Below are 15,647 nucleotides of genomic sequence, written 5' to 3'. Positions count from 1 at the left end.
CCCAGAGGCTGAAGATGTATGAATTCCAAAAACCCATTAGATGCACATGCAGTTTTCAAGCCCTAGTTTGATGTGAAAACGTATTGCAGCAGATACAAGCAGGTTCACTCCTACACACACACACAGACACACATACACACACATGCACGCACATACTAAATAATTCATAACCATCTGAGAAGTCTGCTGTCATGGTTGTATAACTTCAATGAAGACAAAAAAAAGACAACATTTTGTGCAATTATCATAACGCAGCCAAGAGGTTTCTCCCCACAGTTTTCTTTAATGCCATCACTAGCATCATCATAATTAACACTGATCTAACCAACCTATACGTCACCTGGGGTACCCCCCACACCTCTCCATATCAGAAGCTTTCCCACTAGTACACTCATTACCTTCCAGAGACAACATATCTGCTGTGTTTCACATGACCACACACTTCACCAGGGATATTAAACACACAGACGACTGTCTGTTCCAGCCAGTGACTTCATGCTGCAGTCCCATGCCCATATTTCCACAGAGCCAGGCTCTCTTAACAGACAAATAAGTCACATTAAGTGCTCTTCGGCTGCCATTGTTTATCTTCAGGAAATATCTCTCTGCTTGTGTGGTGCCCCCCCCCCCCACTCCCTCTCCTCCTCCCTTACTCACCTCCTCCTCCTCCCTTAGTCACCCCTCCCTGACTCCCCCCAGCCCTCATATATTAAATGATGGGTGGCACTCCCTCCTCACGGTGCTATCTGTAGTGTGGAGTCACCTCCAGACACATTAGCATATTTATCATCGTGCCCACAGACTTCAAAGTCAGAGCCTGCTGTCAGCGCGGCGTGGAGGATGCACCGCCAGGAAGCCCTTGCAGATTGCTAAGCGCTAAGGTGCTCCCTGGGATAAAATATTCATTCAGGTGTGGGGAACCTATAAAGCAGAATTCAATTTGTTTATTTGCAGTTGTGATTTGCCTAGCGTTAACGAGAGCCATCACCGCATGTCTGTGATGTTAATAGTACATGTCATGATGGAATATTTGGGGATTGAGGGAGGTGACTCTATTGCATATTCACAGTAAACAGCATCAGTGTGTCTCTCTCACACTCTGAATCCTGCAACGGACCTCTGAACCATAGATTCTCTTTCGCCTACATAGTAAAGTAGGCTACTGGAGATTAGTGGTTGCCGACATGTACAGTAGTTCTCATTCAGCCAACACATGGCTATTCATACATGGCTCCATAAAGCACTCACCAATATGACTTTACACCGTAGTGGACACTTTGACATACTACTTTGTCACCCAGACATAAGTCATGTATTTTCTTAGCTGTCCGTTTCTTCCTTTGCAGAAAGAATATGATTTTAATATTGCATATTCAAAAATGTGTTCTGTGTAATTACAATGCACTGTTTGAATGACAGTGTGGCGTATAAATGGCTTGAACAGGGATAGTGCCAAGCCTCTCCCTATGCCATCCCCAGCCATATGTAAATGAAGTGTCACGATGCTAACTTAAGAGTACTGAGTTTAAGTACAGGACGCTGAGCATAGGAGCCAAAAACAAACTTGCTTTAATCCAAAAGAAGGACCCACAAAGGGTAACAAAGGTACAGGAGTCTCCTAGAAACATATGAGGCTCGAATGCATGGCAAAACACAGACACCTCTTAAATACAGGTGCATGCAATCAGCAACCAAACAGGTGAACCCACTTAGGGTGAGCCAAGCCCAAATCAGTCCACAAAATCCAAGTACGGTGCACTCTGCCGCCATCTGCTGGACATCTTGGGACACTATGGCGCAGTGCTGACAGTGCCCCCCTCCCGACGACCACCTCCAGGTGGGCCAGGTTTGAGAGGGTGGGCGCGGTGAAAGGCGCGGATGAGGCCAGGATCCAGGACGTGCCGGGAGGGCACCCATGAGCGCTCCTCCGGGCCGTAGCCCTCCCAGTCTATCAGGTACTGGAGGCCCCGCCCCCACCGCCGGGAATCCAGCAGCCTCCGGACGGTGTAGACCGGGCCACCAGCGATGACCCGCGGAGGGGGCGGCAGCGGGGCAGGCCTGGACAAGGGTGAGGAGAATAGAGGTTTCAATAAGGAGACATGGAACACCGGTCTCACCCGGAGAGTCCTAGGAAGTTTGAGTTTGTAAGCCACCGGGTTAACCCTCCTCTCCACAGGAAACGGGCCGATGAACCGGGGAGTGAACTTGGTGGCTGTGCGCAGAGGCAGGTTCTTGGTGGAGAGCCACACTTTCTGTCCAGGGCGGAACGTCGGGGTAGGCCGTCTCCTGCGATTGGCCTGGATTCGATGGCGTTCGGTGGTGCGCGTAAGCGCAGCACGGGCCTTTTTCCAGGCCTGGCGGCACCTGGCCACAGCAGCATCCGCAGAGGGGACCGCAGACTCGGACTGTTGAGAGGGAAAAAACGGTGGGACAAATCCATACTGAACCTCAAAAGGGGACATACCGGTGGATGACCCACTCAGTTGGTTGTGGGCGATTTCAGCCCACACCAGCTTCCGACTCCAGGCACCCGGATTGGATGAGACCATACAGCGCAAGTATTTCTCCAGTTCCTGGTTCACACGTTCCGTCTGTCCATTACTCTCGGGATGATAGCCTGAAGAAAGACTGACAGATGTTTCAAACAAGGACCAAAATGCACTCCAATACTTGGACATGAATTGGGGGCCTCTATCAGAGACAATGTCACTTGGGATGCCATGGTAACGCACCACCTCCCGGACCACCACATCGGCGGTTTCCTTCGCTGAAGGCAGCTTAGGTAAAGGGACAAAGTGGGCAGCTTTAGAGAACCGGTCCACGATTACAAAAATCACAGTGTTGCCATCAGAAGGTGGTAGGCCTGTGATGAAATCCATCGAAATGTGGGACCATGGTCGATATGGGACCGGCAGGGGGTGAAGCAGGCCTGCCGGGGCTTGGTTCCCTGACTTCTGTGTAGCACAGACTGTACATGCGTGGACATATTCCTCAATGTCGCTTCTCATGCGCGGCCACCAAAAGTGGCGGCTAACTAGCTCTACCGTGCGGGCAGTCCCCGGATGCCCCGTCACTGGTGAGTCATGCCCCCACTGTAGAACATCAGAGCGGGCGTTGAGTGGGACATACAGATGGCCCAGGGGTACTCCACCAGGACCCGGATCCTCCTCTTGCGCACGCCGGATGGCGTCCTCCAGGGCAAGCGTCACCTGTCCCACCACACAGCTGGGGGGAATGATGCACTCGGGGACAGGGTCAGTAACATCAATGTCATACTGTCGTGATAAGGCATCAGCCTTGGCGTTCTTGGTTCCGGGGCGAAACGTGATGATAAACCTGAATCGGGTGAAAAACAGAGCCCACCTGGCTTGTCGGGGGTTCAGGCGTTTGGCTCCACGGATGTACTGGAGGTTTTTATGATCCGTGATGACAGTGAATGGGTGGCGTGCTCCTTCTAGCCAGTGTCTCCATTCCTCAAGCGCCCGTAGGATGGCCAACAGCTCCCTGTCACCGGCGTCGTAGTTCCTTTCAGCGTCACTGAGCTTGCGAGAGAAAAAGGCACACGGGTGAGTCTTATTGTCCATACCTGACTTCTGGGAAAGCACGGCTCCAACTCCAGAACCGGACGCGTCCACCTCCAATACAAACGGTAGGGTAGGGTCAGGATGCCTCAGCAGGGGAGCCGACGTGAACTGAGCCTTGAGGTGCTCGAATGCCGCTTGTGCCTCTGGGGTCCATCTGAGTTTGGTCGGTGCTCCACGGGTCACTGCTGTGATGGGTGCTACAATGGAGCTGAAACCTCGGATGAAACGACGATAGAAGTTAGCAAATCCCACAAAACGTTGTACCTGTTTGAGAGTGGTAGGAACCGGCCAGTCCAGTACTGCTTGCACCCTGGATTGGTCCATGATCACACCGTCAGGGGAGATGACATACCCCAAAAAGGAGGTGCGTGTAACATGGAACTCACACTTCTCTAGTTTGACAAACAGCTGATTGTCCAGTAACCGCTGTAGGACCTGCCGGACGTGCTGACGATGTTCTGTAAGGGACTTGGAGAAGATGAGCACATCATCGAGGTAAACAAACACACTGCGGTTGAGGAAGTCTCTGAGCACGTCGTTTAAAAAGGCTTGGAACACAGCGGGTGCATTAGTCAGACCAAACGGCATCACATAGTATTCATAATGTCCACTAGGGGTGCTAAATGCAGTCTTCCACTCATCATTCTCTCTGATGCGGACCAAATGGTAAGCGTTCCGCAGGTCTAGTTTGGTGAACACTGTAGCTCCTCCAAGGAGGTCAAAAGCAGAAGACATGAGTGGCAACGGATATTTGTTTTTCACTGTGATGTTGTTCAGTGCTCGGTAGTCTATGCATGGTCGTAGACCACCATCTTTCTTGGGTACAAAGAAGAATCCTGCTGACACGGGTGAGGTCGAGGGCTTAATAAGCCCATTGGTAAGGGACTCACTAATGTAATCCTCCATGGCCTGAGTCTCTGGGACGGAGAGAGGGTACAGTCGTCCCCGGGGGGGAATAGTGTTAGGCAACAGGTCAATGGCACAGTCATAAGATCTGTGAGGGGGTAGTTCTGTAGCTCTAGTCTTACTAAACACTTCAGCTAAGTCATGATACTCGGCAGGGACTGAAGTGAGCTCAGGAGATGAACAGGCAGCGGAACACTCCATCACAGGTGTAAAATGATTGGCTGAAACACACTCTGAGCTCCATGACAAAATTGCCCCAGTGGACCAATTGATTAGGGGGTTGTGCTTCTGGAGCCAGGGAAACCCTAGTACCACCATGTCATGGTGGGATTCGACTAAAGCCAAAGAGATAGTCTCTTTATGTGAACCAATCTGTAGCGATAAGGGGCGCGTCATGTAGTTGATCTTACCGGAGCCTAGGGGTCGTCCGTCGAGTGCCTGTATTCTCACAGGATTGGGAAGAGCCATGACCGGTAGACCGAGGCGTGTGACCAGAGCAGAGTTCATCAGATTCTCCTCTGAACCGGAATCGATCAGCACAGTGATTGGGATGTTCTCAGGGTTCTCTGGGGTCCAGGTGAGTTGAGCACTCAGGGATAGGCGCTTAGCTGGGTTGGGGGACTGAGATCGGACCAAACTGCTCACTAAGCTGTCCCCTTCCCCTAATGAGCGTTTTCGTTTCCCTGCAGCTGGGGGCATCGGTCTCTGTAATGACCAGCCTCACCGCAGTAAAGACAGCATCTCTCTCTGCGGCGACGCTCTCTTTCAGCAGGTGTGATGCGGTACCTGCCTATCTCCATAGCCTCCGCTTGAGTGGGCTGAGCAGCGGGAGCTGACGCGCTCTGTGGCGAACACACTTGGGGCTGTGCGGAGTTGGGAAGCCTGCGCTCACGCCTCCTTTCGCGTATGCGCTGATCGAGGCAGATAGAGGTGGTAATGAGCTCATCTAAAGTGGCACCCCACTCCCGACTAGCCAAATCATCTTTGACCGCCTCAGACAGGCCGTTATAAAAAGTGGTCAAAAGTGCTTCATTGTTCCATTTACTCTCAGCTGCCAAGGTGCGGAATTCTATAGCATACTCAGAAACGGCTCTGGCCCCTTGGCGGAGCGTGCTGATGCGGCGTGCTGCTTCTCTGCCACTCACAGGATGGTTGAAAACCTGGCGTAGTGCTTTAGAGAACTCTGCTGCATTAGCACAAAGTGGGGAACTAGCCACCCACAGGGCAGTAGCCCACACCAGAGCTTTACCTGAGAGCAGAGAAATCATAAAAGCGACCTTAGCTCTTTCTGAGGGGAACTGATCTGGCTGCATAACAAAAAACAGGTCACATTGAGTCAAAAATCCCTGACAGGTCTCTGGGATGCCATCATACCGCTCCGGTTTCTGAAGGAATGTCGTGCCGCCTGGGGGGTTCTGTTGATGCATTTGCTGTGTTATCCAGGTCTGGATCTGCTGGATTGAGGATCCTTGGGTCTTCAAAGCTCCGAGCACTTGGGATAGGCTGATGTCCACTCCTTCAGCGCCTGTTAAACTCATGTTGATGATTCGAGCCTACTGTCACGATGCTAACTTAAGAGTACTGAGTTTAAGTACAGGACGCTGAGCATAGGAGCCAAAAACAAACTTGCTTTAATCCAAAAGAAGGACCCACAAAGGGTAACAAAGGTACAGGAGTCTCCTAGAAACATATGAGGCTCGAATGCATGGCAAAACACAGACACCTCTTAAATACAGGTGCATGCAATCAGCAACCAAACAGGTGAACCCACTTAGGGTGAGCCAAGCCCAAATCAGTCCACAAAATCCAAGTACGGTGCACTCTGCCGCCATCTGCTGGACATCTTGGGACACTATGGCGCAGTGCTGACATGAAGACAGGGGCCACAACATGCAGGAGGTTGGATATCCATTTAATCAGGTCCTCCCCACAGGGCTCTCAGATAAAAATGACAGCCAAAGTGCATTAGTAATTCTAGTGCTGTCACTTCTCATAGCTGCTTACCTTGCAAACAAACCGCTCTAATGGTACCTACCTGCCTGCTGGGCAGTGGGGACTCTACTGTAGGGAGGCAACAGGACAGGAAATGGACCGGAGACAACTGACCTAAATAGCGAGGGCCGCAAGCTGGAACTGTGAATAAGGAGTGTTGTTCTTCCCCTCGGAGGGAAAATTCTGCTCATTGTTTCCTAATTCTAGCAACTAAATGAGTTCCAGTTTGTAAAAATTAAATTGCAACCAAGGTTACAATGAGCTGCTAATGCAGTTTATTTGACAATAACAATAGAGTAATATTATTTATAAATAACATACGCAAAATATATTGTTACAAATAAGTAGATATTGCATCAGTGTCAGATTTAAAATGAACTGTGGCATGATTTGCTTGACATACAATAGTAGAATCCCTAAACAACTAACTGTTGCCTGTCAAACAAATGTTAATTTAAAATAACATATAAAATAAGAGTTCATTACCTCCACTTATCTCATTGCTTTGACATAATCCTCTCTCATTTCTCTATGGGTGGTGGGGAGGAGAAGGCAGCCGCATGGCTCATTTGAATGTCATGATCTCCGAGTCAGAAACAGAAGACAGAATTGAAATTTGTGTGTGAGAGAGAACGGTGTTTCTGCTGCTGAGGGTAACATGCGTTGTTGCTATCTCAAGCAGTGGAGGTCGTCACTAACATTTTCAAGGCATTTTCCGAGGCCACTGGCCTGATGTGACCACACTGACTGGTGAACTAGCACCACCTATTGTCAGAACATGACGATGGCGTATGTCAAGTGCTTAAGATACTCTACTTAAAACACATTAAAACGATGATTTCAGCTAAGGCGTTGTCACGATTATTATATAACCTAAACACCATGGCGTGAATCTGAGATTTGAATTGAATAGACTAGTAGGCTACTATCATTCTGCCCACTGGAAAGAAGTTCGTCAAGTATTTCATGGTGCCTTGCCATGACTTATTTAATATCTCCACTGTAATCTAATAATGTAGGCTAATAAATGTCTTCTGTCTCCCACACTGTTGCTGTCTCTCTCTCACGCGCCTGCACACACGCGCACACTCCATTTCATTCCTGCATTTTCAATATGGCCGGGGTCAACTAAAGTCAGGTTGGTTTATTTTCTTCCTCATCCGTTCATTTTCGAACACTGTCTCATTTCTGATTTCTCTCCCTCTGCTTTGCCTGTGCTCCTCGACCGGCTGCACGCTCAATCTGCCGTGGCCAGATGCCTCTTAGCAGCTAGACCTCCTCACGTCAATATGTCAGGTCAATAGCTCTGGGTGGTATTGACTGTGTCAGAGAAAATAACTTGCCGTAGAGGAATAGGAACCAGCTTCCCCTCCAGTCGAGCAGATCCATTCCAAAACCACAGTGACACACCGTGCAAACGCTACTGGGACCAGTGTGTTTGACTGGGCATGAGTAAGTAGGAATTTGTCAAGAGCATACATATGGATATGGATATATCTACTATATAGTCATGGATTCAGAGTTAATCAGGAATTACCCATTAACAAACCATTTGTTATTCACTCATTCCTTAATAACTACTATAGTATTTCCTAGTAAGTTGTAACCCACCATTATCTACTATATAGTGATGAATTCAGAGTTAATCAGGAACTAGTCATTAACGAATCATTCTCTCCTCATTAGTTCCTTAGTAACTACTCACATTTTTGTGTACCTTGTTGTAAAGTGTTACCCAAATGTGAACTTCAAATCTTGAAACCTCATCATAGCCTAGACTGCAGGAGGGAATATTCCACAATAGATCTCAAGTAGGCTATAACAGTATTATTCCTTACATGATGCACGACTCCACTGCCTGATCTTCGGGTGTAATGCTACTCATACGCATCCCAGCTCCGTTCTCACGAGCCCTGCAGAAGCCTGCATACTCGGTGCGTTTGTTCCAGAGCATGGTTTGTTAATGTCGCACGGTGTTTCTCCAGTGTTTTACATGGCTGCCGAGGAACGGACATGACGAGCAATCTCACAGGCATTAAAAATAAAAACCTGTAAATGGGAAGCAGCAACCACCAGTAGTGTGCCTGCGTGTCTGCCTGGGTGTGTGATTAGTAGAGTCTAGGGTCAGCATTAAACCCAGAGCAAGGCATCTCCCGACAGACTATACCTCCGCCAGCCATTATAGGCCTACTCACTCAACCTTGGCAGATGGGGAGCAAAGGACATTTGTTTGATTCATCATCACTAGTTATGTGATTTCTTTATATGTGGATGTTCAAGGAAGCGTAAGAAGCGCACAGGGAGATGCACAGCCCACCAGGAATAACTAGAGAGAGGTAGACAGTCAGGACAGCCTTGCCCTGCAGAACCTCAAACACACTAGCTTCAGTCTCCACTGAGAATCACTTCCAACACCGTCGCTCCCCATCCATCTCATAGCCCTGAGCGTGGTAATCAGAGCCAGACAATCCAATCTAGCCAGTTCCAGTTCCACCAGGGATCAACCAGACTATAATGAAATAACCCCCTTTTTTGACTACATTTTGCTTTAATTTTCTATTCTTTCTTGATGAATTTGATTAATCTAAAACCAGTTCATTGTGTGGTACTTTCAGGAGTAGAATTACCAGATCAATGTAACCCAATTGCTCCCATTATTAAAATGAAAGGGTGAGATTAGGGATGCACCGATGCATCGGCCGAACATCGGCATCGGAACCAAACACCTAATTTCTTTGTTTCCCTGGCACAAAAGCGGGAATAAAAATCAAATAAAGTAAACATCGACCATTGGCATCGGCCATCGGCCGGATTGTTATTTTAAACATCGGCATCGGCCCAGAATTTTGCAATCGGTGCATCCCTAGGTGAGATGATGATAAAACAATCTAGAATTCCATAACAGCTCACAGGCTGTAGCGTATTCTGGAGTTCCAGAGTTCTCGTCTGTGTGGTCCACATGAATAGCAGTACTATATGCTCTTGGTGATAGATAACGATGATTCCTTAGATTTCGCGGTATGCAAATGTTTTGCCATCATCTCGGTCTAGCGGGGGAATGGCAGTGGCGTTTGAAGCAGCAGAGCTTCTCGGTGGACTCCCTGTAGAAAGCTATCTTCATATAGGATTTTATGTATGCATTTTTCAGATAGGTCGCTAGCAAGCAGAGCGATCACAACTGGATTCTGGAATGAATCCAGCCCAGCCCGCCTATTGAAGCAGCCACACTACAGATCAGAGCATAAGGTCTGTCATCTCACACCCGCAAAATAATAATCCGCAACATTGGAAATCCAGATATCATAGCCAGCATAACACATGACATGCTCTTATTGTTCAACCTCTGAGCTTCTAAAACATTTGGTTTTCTAAAAAGAGCCTAAGAAGAGCTTTAGATACAGTAGCAGGTTATGGCTGCTCCATTATTCTGTCTCATGAAATGGGTGTTGTCAATTAACCTACAGTACATTGCTTGATTAAATAATCTTTCAACATATTGTGAAAGCCCTGGGTTGTTCTCTGATAGAAATATGGGGTACAGTGGAATAATATACTGTAAAAACCATAGTGAATGCTTCATCCTAACAGAGCTCTGAGTGTGTTTTCTGCTCCTGAACCGCTCTCCCTGGAGGAGGCTAGGCCCGGCGCTGCCATCTGGTAGCTCCGTCCGGGACAGCACAGCTCCACACCGGTACTGGTGGAGGGTCTGCAGAGTCACACTGACAGCAGCAACACCTACATCTCTGGTAGCTCCTCACAACCTCATGAGATAGAAATACACTTGACTAGAAAGGCAGCAGGCTGTATGGCACTGAACATTAAACACAGCACAACAATGAGCAGTAACTGGTATGTAAGAGCAACTGCTCTCACTAGTGATGATGAAAGAAAGAGAGAGGGAAAGAGGAGAGCGAGAAAGAAAGAGAGAAAGAGGGGAGGGGGGGGTCCTGGGAGGGGGGTTTCAATGCTTCTGTGAGGTGCCTCATTTTCCAACACCATCTGTTCCTGGTTCTCTCCTGCGCAGGGCGAAACACAGCCCCAACACAAGCAGGGAGATCACTGCATCACCTGTTTCAAACAACTGCACAGTGTGACCCGGGGCTGCTGACTGCTAATCAGTCCGTGTGTGATGATGCTGTTAACCCCTGGCGTCAGAGTGATGTATCCCTTTTGGGTCCTAACAAAAGCAGTGAGGGTGGACTGGACTCTCGGAGAGCCACTCGAAACCGGACCTCAGGCACCAATCTGGGCGCAGAGGAGAACGAGGATGAATAGGGCGATGGAAGGAGAGAGGAGGGGAGAGGGAGGACTGGACTGGACCTGCGGCAGACCATCCCCCAAGGGACGGAGGGATGGAGGAGAGAGACAGACAGAGAGAGAGAGAGGCGCAGGGACAAGGCCACGCTCCTCCGTTTCAATCAGCCGCACTCGTCTCACATGGCAGAGGAGCATCCGGAGGCGAGGCACCGCCACGCATCTTAATTGCTCCCTTTTCACCGCCTTCCAGGGTGTTTCCATGCAAATACCGTCCACCGTGTGGAGGTAGCCGGCGATATGAGGAGCCCACGCTGTACGCAGGGAAATACGGGCAGAGAATGAAGCAGGGGCTCGGCGCGGAGATACAGGCATTATAATTCTTCAAATGAATTATTCATCTTTGCACATGGCTCTCCGAAATGCCGGACTGTGGCAGCGTACTGTTTCACACACACGGCCATCTCTTAGGACGTGCGGTATATGTTAGATTAGCGGCCATTGGCCCTGAAGTTAAGATACATGGTTTTAATAAAAGCGGCAGGGGGGTGGGGGGGGGGGGGGATTCGCTCCAACATTACCAGCTGTCTCTCCGACATCCCCTCTGTCTCTTACAGCTGGAATATTCCAGACTACAGAGGTGATCAATCATCCCTCAGAATGACGGCAGCGGGCTGTAGATGGACCGGGAAAAAGTGCTGCATTCAGAGAAAAACACAAAACTCTGTGGTGATAAAAGGCTGCTGGTCCTCACCTCTCACAAGTGAAGACAGATAGGGAAGAGAAGTCTGTCAGCCGTACTGGAGGGGCTTTCTGAGTCTCCTCAGTCTGAGGGAAGTATTGTTGGAGATTGGCAGGAGGTGTGATCATTGATGCTTTTTGAAAAGAACAAACGCAGTTATTGCTCTGATCAAGACACAAAATGTCCTTGTATGTGACGTGCACACACACACACACACAGCTCTTATGACAAGCCTGCTGGTCATTAATGGCTGTGTAATGTATAAGACCAATGATTCTCACGGGATCCTCGTTTCACTCTCCATCTCATCCCCTCTTACTGACTTCCAGTACTAAATCTGAATGCGGGCAGACAGTGTGTTCCGGCTGTTTTGACAAGTGGAATGACTACAGGCGATGATTTGCTCCCTGCTCTGTAGGCAGCACACGTGGCCTCATCCCCTGCCTGCGTCTGCGCCCGTCCTTATCCTGCCACAGCCCGCAAACCTCCGCAGAGTCCCCCTCTGAGGTTCAACTGAAACAGCATTCAGCATTGTGTTGTTCAATATTTTATTGACATCAGCTTCACAGAATGTTGCTACAGTGACGCCACTGATAATTATTTAACCACAGATTTCCTCCCTACCACCCCTCTCCCCCCTCCTCGCTCCCCCCCCCCCCCCCCCCCCGCCCTCCCCCTTCCACCAAGCCCCTCCATTTCTGAAGAGAATTAGTTCTGCATAAATTACCCAGCGGAATATTGAATCAGTCTCAAGCCACCAAAGGCGAGTCTGTGTGTCTGATTGCTGGGTAGTGTACACGCACACACGCACACACACACACACACACACACACACACTAGAGAGAACACACAGGCACCACACACCAGAGAGAACATACACAGACACCAGAGTACACACATCAGAGAGAACACACACAGACACCAGAGTGCACACACACACACACACACACCAGAGAGAACACACACAGACACCAGAGTGCACACACACACACACAGACAGGGAGCGAAGGAGCCTGCAAGCAAGGAGCTGACACCATTGCAGAGAACAGGGGAGGAGGGGGGAGGAGGAAGAGGAAGAATCAGACAATCTGGATATAGAGGCTCTTACACTCACAGTCAGTAATAGCTTCATGGAAACGCCTGAACTGACTGTCTCCTCATTACTAGTCATTAGAAGGGGGCATGGTTTTAAGAGAGGGAGGGATCTATCCATTGTCATGGGTCAATATTTCCCAAACACATTATGAACCTAGTGTGACTGTAAATGAAGCACGATAATGAGTCTTGTTAATTACAGAAAAGAGGCAGCCATATTGATCTGCAAATTATGTTTTGCGTAACATAATGATATCCTACGTAAACACCAATTCACTCTGCAGTGCAAGAAGGACGACACAATTTTACAACAAAAAGAAAGACAGTTAGAGACCTGACAATATCAACATGCCAGTTGGTTACTAGGAAATGCTTCAGTGAACATAAAAGCATGGTCATTTTACTTCACATCAAGGCAGCCCGTCATAAAAGGGTGGTCTTCAATGGTCACTTCACTATGATGATGTGATTGAGGGAAATGAAGAGAGACGAGACGCCTAGTAGAAACAAATAGCCTGGAAGCCAGACTCATCGCCCAAAAAATTAGTTATATTTCCCCCCCGATGAGTCTGGCTTCCAGGCTAGGAAACAAAATCATCTGAAATAATCTTGCCACTTTTGAAGTCGCGAATGTTCACATCTTTGGGATAAAACATGGATCATGGGACAGAGATGTAAATCCAGAGACTCTGTTCTTCTCACCGTCAGCCACGAACAGGAAGACATAGTGTTTCACTGAACTGTGTGGTCTGCGATGATTTAATTTCTCCACTGGGAGCTGTGTGTGTGTGTGCCTGTCTGTCTGTGTGCTTGGTGAGTGCGTGCATACATGTATGTTTACGTGTGTGTGTGTGTGTGTGTGCGCGAGACTGTTGTAGACACTGAGGCTTCCTGAGATGCAGGAATAACACTTCCAGGGAGGATTACAAACCTGCCTCCTGCTGTAAAATATCATTAGCACCAACTCCACAACCGTCCTCTGAGAATCTGATAGGCATACACATTTACTCCACATACTGTAGATCATGGTGTGATGTCCCCTGGATTTTCTTTACAGCGCACCTACCACCCTCTAGTGGTAGATATTAAGATAGCAATTACGAGGGGCATTGGTTATAAACCAAACCTTGGTTTGATACTTGAATCAATCTCCTTACAAAACTGTCATTAACACTCATACTACTTAGAGCGATAACACCAACAATTGAGGCTTATAGACAAATAACCATATATTGTGTATATATGTCTGTTTTGATTTTTGGGAGAGAGCTTGATCAAGAACATATGTACAGGCCAGATATATATCACTTGCAAGTACACAATATCTTCTATGTATTGATATGCATTTAACCCTCTTCTGATGTAAAAGTCAGAAGACAGTGAGATTACAAAACAGTAGCACACCTGTAAATGTTAATGTGACTTATGTGGTTATTCGTCTGTAGGCTTGAATTAACGCAGTATCTAAGTGCATCTTAGTGTAAGAGGTGTCAGTCGCTTCACAGTATACGGTAGCTTCCACCCTCACTTTGCCCACACTGGTTTTGTCCTCTGACTTACAAATGCAAGTGGCCACCTCTCATAAAGACTGCTACCACCTATGCCACCGAAAAGCTAGCAATTTGATGGTGCGACTGGGTGGTATTTATACTGAGGAGTGCAGTGAAAAGGGTCCATCTGCGGACTTGCAGACTACTGGCAGCCCACGCGACACACCCACAATGCTACATGACACACCCCCTTCACTACAACCCCAACACCGGTTGGGGTTAGGGTTACCAAAGTAAAGTACTCCTTTAAGGGCCAAAGTTTTGGAGATAATAATAATAAAGAAATAGTGGAAATAACATAAGTGGGGCTAGCTTTTAGCCCACCTAACAAAGAATCATCAAATAAATGCATTCAAAGTGATAGAATGGACATAGACACGTACCAACCAAATCATCTATCATTGAAGTTATAAGAGCTTTAAAATGGTTGCGTATTAAGTTATTTTTTTGTTCTTTACTCTGGTGAATAGTGTGCTATTTGAATGTTTACATTTGAAATCATGTTCAATAAAGTGGAGACAACCAAACTAGTCTTGTTTCAATTAGCTACGGGGGACTTTGAGTGGGAATTAGGTGTTGTTTTGTGGCACTTAACTGTTACCTGTTAATAATTAATTTAAATAATGTTGGGGTGCGAGTAGAATGTCTTATTGCCCTCTGGCTGTCATGACTTGCCAAAAGTAGATTCAATAAGAAATTTGAAATTAACAAATCCATTTTTGTCATTCATAGTTAATATGGACAAATGGAGCTGAGAACAGAGTGTAAAATAAGACCAAAAACAGTATTGGTTGGGGTTTAACAAGCACATATAAAGAGGGTGTCTGAGAACTTTGGGTCTTCACGAGTGTGTGAAGATAAAGTATATCTGTGTCCATCTTATGAGTTTATGGTGAATGCCTCCAGGCCTCGGGCCTCTGCTACAACTTGATCTTGTTCTTCTTGGCCACAGCATCGGCTGCCATCTAAATCTTGAGAGCAATGGTCTATTTCTATAACATGTACTGTAATTGTCATTACATTTATACTACATTTATGATGTGGGTCAGGATGTGTGCAAACTGTCAATACCTTACGGCTGGAGCCACTCTTGATGCAGAACCATATCAGGCTGGTTGGTGCACACAGCCGGAAAAAAACTAACGTTGTGTCTTAAAAAAGATTTCAATGCAAGTTTACAAATTACTCATTTCAAATAGTAGACCAACATACTGTATAGTATGTGGAATTACTGAATTAGGACGACATGGTGAATATTTGAAATGGTAAATAAAAATCAATAAACAACAGGACCACTTGACAGAATGTACTACATTTGCATAGATATTGATCATTTTTAATCTAGGTTTTATGAATATTCATTAAGAGACCTCCATCTGCCTGGCCATTGCCTTGTGCATAGTTTAGATAATCTGATAACAAAAAAAACAACAGCTTATGCTTGCAACCCAGTCTCTCACACAAATGCCAACACTTGAATGGGATTTATTTCATCTGGATCTAACAGTTTAATGATGTATTGTT

Source organism: Borostomias antarcticus (assembly GCF_949987555.1).
Source record: "Borostomias antarcticus genome assembly, chromosome: 22".
Taxonomy (NCBI): domain Eukaryota; kingdom Metazoa; phylum Chordata; class Actinopteri; order Stomiiformes; family Stomiidae; genus Borostomias; species Borostomias antarcticus.
This window is presented reverse-complemented; position numbering follows the sequence as displayed.